A 5897-nucleotide genomic window follows, 5' to 3' on the forward strand; every position below is an offset into this window, starting at 1 on the left:
GTGTCCTCATGTCTCCTCATGTGTCCTCGTGTGTACTCATCTCTCCTCATGTGTCCTCATGTGTCTTCATGTCTCATGTGTCCTCATGTCTCCTCATGTGTTCTCATGTGTCCTCATGTCTCCTCATGTGTACTCATGTCTCATGTCTCCTCATGTGTCCTTGTGTCTCCTAATGTGTCATCATGTGTCTTCATGTCTCATGTGTCCTCATGTGTCCTCATGTCTCCTCATGTGTCCTCATGTCTCCTCATGTCTCCTCATGTGTCTTCATGTCTCATGTGTCCTCATGTCTCCTCATGTGTTCTCATGTGTCCTCATGTCTCCTCATGTGTACTCATGTCTCATGTCTCCTCATGTGTCCTCGTGTGTACTCATGTCTCCTCATGTGTCCTTGTGTGTCCTCAAGTCTCCTCATGTGTCTTCATGTCTCATGTGTCCTCATGTCTCCTCATGTGTCCTCATGTGTCTTCATGTCTCATGTGTCCTCATGTCTCCTCATGTGTCCTCATGTGTCCTCATGTCTCCTCATGTGTCCTTGAGTGTCCTCATGTCTCCTCATGTCTCCTCATGTGTCCTCATGTGTCTTCATGTCTCATGTGTCCTCATGTGTCCTCATGTCTCCTCATGTGTCCTCATGTCTCATGTGTCCTCGTGTGTCCTCGTGTGTCCTCATGTGTCCTCATGTCTCCTCATGTGTCTAAATGTCTCATGTGTCCTCATGTCTCCTCATGTGTCCTCATGTCTCCTCATGTGTTCTCATGTGTCCTCATGTCTCCTCATGTGTACTCATGTCTCATGTCTCCTCATGTGTCCTCATGTGTACTCATGTCTCCTCATGTGTCCTCATGTCTCCTTGTGTGTCCTCGTGTGTCCTCATGTGTCCTCATGTCTCCTCATGTGTCTTCATGTCTCATGTGTCCTCATGTATCTTCATGTGTCCTCATGTCTCCTCATGTGTTCTCATGTCTCCTCATGTGTCCTTGTGTGTCCTCGTGTGTCCTCATGTGTCCTCATGTCTCCTCATGTGTCTTCATGTCTCATGTGTCCTCTTGTCTCCTCATGTCTCCTCATGTGTCCTCATGTCTCCTCATGTGTCCTCATATGTCCTCATGTCTCCTCATGTCTCCTCATGTGTCCTCATGTCTCCTCATGTGTCCTCATGTGTCATGTGTTCTCGTGTCTCCTCATGTGTCCTTGTGTCTCCCATGTGTCCTCATGTGTCTTCATGTCTCATGTGTCCTCATGTCTCCTCATGTCTCCTCATGTGTCCTCATGAGTCCTCATGTGTTCTCATGTCTCCTCATGTCTCATGTCTCCTCATGTGTCCTCATGTCTCCTCATGTCTCCTCATGTGTTCTCATGTGTCCTCATGTGTCCTCATGTGTTCTCATGTGTCCTCATGTCTCCTCATGTGTCTTCATGTCTCATGTCTCCTCATGTGTCCTCATGTCTCCTCATGTGTCCTCGTGTCTCATGTGTCCTCGTGTGTCCTCGTGTGTCCTCATGTGTCCTCATGTCTCCTCATGTGTCTTCATGTCTCATGTGTCCTCATGTCTCCTCATGTGTCCTCATGTCTTATGTGTCCTCATGTCTCCTCATGTGTCTTCATGTCTTATGTGTCCTCATGTCTCCTCATGTGTCCTCATGTGTCCTCATGTCTCCTCATGTGTCTTCATGTCTTATGTGTCCTCATGTCTCCTCATGTGTCCTCATGTGTCCTCATGTCTCCTCATGTGTTCTTATGTCTCCTCATGTGTCCTTGTGTGTCCTCGTGTGTCCTCATATGTCCTCATGTGTCTTCATGTCTCCTCGTGTGTCCTCATGTGTCCTCATGTCTCCTCATGTGTCTTCATGTCTCATGTGTCCTCATGTCTCCTCATGTGTCTTCATGTCTTATGTGTCCTCATGTCTCCTCATGTGTCCTCATGTGTCCTCATGTCTCCTCATGTGTTCTCATGTCTCCTCATGTGTCCTTGTGTGTCCTCGTGTGTCCTCATGTGTCCTCTTGTCTCCTCATGTGTCCTCATGTCTCCTCGTGTGTCCTCATGTGTCCTCATGTCTCCTCATGTGTCTTCATGTCTCATGTGTCCTCATGTGTCATGTGTTCTCGTGTCTCCTCATGTGTCCTTGTGTCTCCCAAGTGTCCTCATGTGTCTTCATGTCTCATGTGTCCTCATGTCTCCTCATGTGTCATGTGTCCTCATGTCTCCTCATGTGTTCTCATGTCTCCTCATGTGTCCTCATGTGTCCTCATGTCTCATGCGTCCTCATGTGTCCTCATGTGTTCTCATTTGTCCTCATGTCTCCTCATGTGTCTTCATGTCTCATGTCTCCTCATGTGTCCTCATGTCTCCTCATGTGTCCTCGTGTCTCATGTGTCCTCGTGTGTCCTCGTGTGTCCTCATGTGTCCTCATGTGTCCTCATGTCTCCTCATGTGTCTTCATGTCTCATGTGTCCTCATGTCTCCTCATGTGTCCTCATGTCTTCTCATGTGTTCTCATGTGTCCTCATGTCTACTCATGTGTACTCATGTCTCATGTCTCCTCATGTGTCCTCGTGTGTACTCATGTCTCCTCATGTGTCCTCATGTCTCCTCGTGTGTCCTCATGTGTCCTCATGTCTCCTCATGTGTCTTCATGTCTTGTGTGTCCTCATGTCTCCTCATGTGTCCTCATGTGTCCTCATGTCTCCTCATGTGTTCTCATGTCTCCTCATGTGTCCTTGTGTGTCCTCGTGTGTCCTCATGTGTCCTCATGTCTCCTCATGTGTCTTCATGTCTCCTCGTGTGTCCTCATGTGTCCTCATGTCTCCTCATGTGTCTTCATGTCTCATGTGTCCTCATGTCTCCTCATGTGTCTTCATGTCTTATGTGTCCTCATGTCTCCTCATGTGTCCTCATGTGTCCTCATGTCTCCTCATGTGTCCTTGTGTGTCCTCGTGTGTCCTCATGTGTCCTCATGTCTCCTCATGTGTCCTCATGTCTCCTTGTGTGTCCTCATGTGTCCTCATGTCTCCTCATGTGTCTTCATGTCTCATGTGTCCTCATGTGTCCTCATGTGTCCTCATGTGTCCTCATGTGTCCTCATATGTCCTCATGTGTCCTCATGTCTCCGCATATGTCCTCGTGTCTCCTCATGTGTCCTCGTGTCTCATGTGTCCTCATGTGTCCTCATGTCTCCTCATGTGTCTTGTGTCCTCGTGTCTCCTCATGTGTCCTTGTGTCTCCTCATGTGTCCTCATGTGTCCTCGTGTCTCATGTGTCCTCATGTCTCCTCATGTCTTCTCATGTGTCCTCAAGTGTCTTGTGTCCTCGTGTCTCATGTGTCCTCATGTGTCATGTGTCCTCGTGTCTCCTCATGTGTCCTCGTGTCTCCTCATGTGTCCTCATGTGTCCTCATGTCTCCTCATATGTCCTCATGTGTCCTCATGTGTCCTCGTGTCTCCTCATGTGTCCTCATTTGTCCTCATGTGTCATGTGTCCTCGTGTCTCCTCATATGTCCTCATGTGTCCTCATGTCTCCTCATGTGTCCTCATGTGTCATGTGTCCTCATGTCTCCTCATGTGTCCTCATGTCTCCTCATGTGTTCTCATGTGTCCTCATGTCTCCTCATGTGTCCTCGTGTCTCCTCATATGTCCTCATATGTCCTCATGTGTCCTCGTGTCTCCTCATGTGTCCTCATTTGTCCTCATGTGTCATGTGTCCTCGTGTCTCCTCATATGTCCTCATGTGTCCTCATGTCTCCTCATGTGTCCTCATGTGTCATGTGTCCTCGTGTCTCCTCATGTGTCCTTGTGTCTCCTCATGTGTCATCATGTGTCTTCATGTCTCATGTGTCCTCATGTGTCCTCATGTCTCCTCATGTGTCCTCATGTCTCCTCATGTCTCCTCATGTGTCTTCATGTCTCATGTGTCCTCATGTCTCCTCATGTGTTCTCATGTGTCCTCATGTCTCCTCATGTGTACTCATGTCTCATGTCTCCTCATGTGTCCTCGTGTGTACTCATGTCTCCTCATGTGTCCTTGTGTGTCCTCATGTCTCCTCATGTGTCTTCATGTCTCATGTGTCCTCATGTCTCCTCATGTGTCCTCATGTCTCCTCATGTGTCCTCGTGTGTACTCATCTCTCCTCATGTGTCCTCATGTGTCTTCATGTCTCATGTGTCCTCATGTCTCCTCATGTGTTCTCATGTGTCCTCATGTCTCCTCATGTGTACTCATGTCTCATGTCTCCTCATGTGTCCTTGTGTCTCCTAATGTGTCATCATGTGTCTTCATGTCTCATGTGTCCTCATGTGTCCTCATGTCTCCTCATGTGTCCTCATGTCTCCTCATGTCTCCTCATGTGTCTTCATGTCTCATGTGTCCTCATGTCTCCTCATGTGTTCTCATGTGTCCTCATGTCTCCTCATGTGTACTCATGTCTCATGTCTCCTCATGTGTCCTCGTGTGTACTCATGTCTCCTCATGTGTCCTTGTGTGTCCTCAAGTCTCCTCATGTGTCTTCATGTCTCATGTGTCCTCATGTCTCCTCATGTGTCCTCATGTGTCTTCATGTCTCATGTGTCCTCATGTCTCCTCATGTGTCCTCATGTGTCCTCATGTCTCCTCATGTGTCCTTGAGTGTCCTCATGTCTCCTCATGTCTCCTCATGTGTCCTCATGTGTCTTCATGTCTCATGTGTCCTCATGTGTCCTCATGTCTCCTCATGTGTCCTCATGTCTCATGTGTCCTCGTGTGTCCTCGTGTGTCCTCATGTGTCCTCATGTCTCCTCATGTGTCTAAATGTCTCATGTGTCCTCATGTCTCCTCATGTGTCCTCATGTCTCCTCATGTGTTCTCATGTGTCCTCATGTCTCCTCATGTGTACTCATGTCTCATGTCTCCTCATGTGTCCTCATGTGTACTCATGTCTCCTCATGTGTCCTCATGTCTCCTTGTGTGTCCTCGTGTGTCCTCATGTGTCCTCATGTCTCCTCATGTGTCTTCATGTCTCATGTGTCCTCATGTATCTTCATGTGTCCTCATGTCTCCTCATGTGTTCTCATGTCTCCTCATGTGTCCTTGTGTGTCCTCGTGTGTCCTCATGTGTCCTCATGTCTCCTCATGTGTCTTCATGTCTCATGTGTCCTCTTGTCTCCTCATGTCTCCTCATGTGTCCTCATGTCTCCTCATGTGTCCTCATATGTCCTCATGTCTCCTCATGTCTCCTCATGTGTCCTCATGTCTCCTCATGTGTCCTCATGTGTCATGTGTTCTCGTGTCTCCTCATGTGTCCTTGTGTCTCCCATGTGTCCTCATGTGTCTTCATGTCTCATGTGTCCTCATGTCTCCTCATGTCTCCTCATGTGTCCTCATGAGTCCTCATGTGTTCTCATGTCTCCTCATGTCTCATGTCTCCTCATGTGTCCTCATGTGTCCTCATGTCTCCTCATGTGTTCTCATGTGTCCTCATGTGTTCTCATGTGTCCTCATGTCTCCTCATGTGTCTTCATGTCTCATGTCTCCTCATGTGTCCTCATGTCTCCTCATGTGTCCTCGTGTCTCATGTGTCCTCGTGTGTCCTCGTGTGTCCTCATGTGTCCTCATGTCTCCTCATGTGTCTTCATGTCTCATGTGTCCTCATGTCTCCTCATGTGTCCTCATGTCTTATGTGTCCTCATGTCTCCTCATGTGTCTTCATGTCTTATGTGTCCTCATGTCTCCTCATGTGTCCTCATGTGTCCTCATGTCTCCTCATGTGTCTTCATGTCTTATGTGTCCTCATGTCTCCTCATGTGTCCTCATGTGTCCTCATGTCTCCTCATGTGTTCTTATGTCTCCTCATGTGTCCTTGTGTGTCCTCGTGTGTCCTCATATGTCCTCATGTGTCTTCATGTCTCCTCGTGTGTCCTCA

This window comes from Callionymus lyra, unplaced genomic scaffold (genome assembly GCF_982586985.1).
Source record: "Callionymus lyra unplaced genomic scaffold, fCalLyr1.hap1.1 HAP1_SCAFFOLD_49, whole genome shotgun sequence".
NCBI classification, from domain to species: domain Eukaryota; kingdom Metazoa; phylum Chordata; class Actinopteri; order Syngnathiformes; family Callionymidae; genus Callionymus; species Callionymus lyra.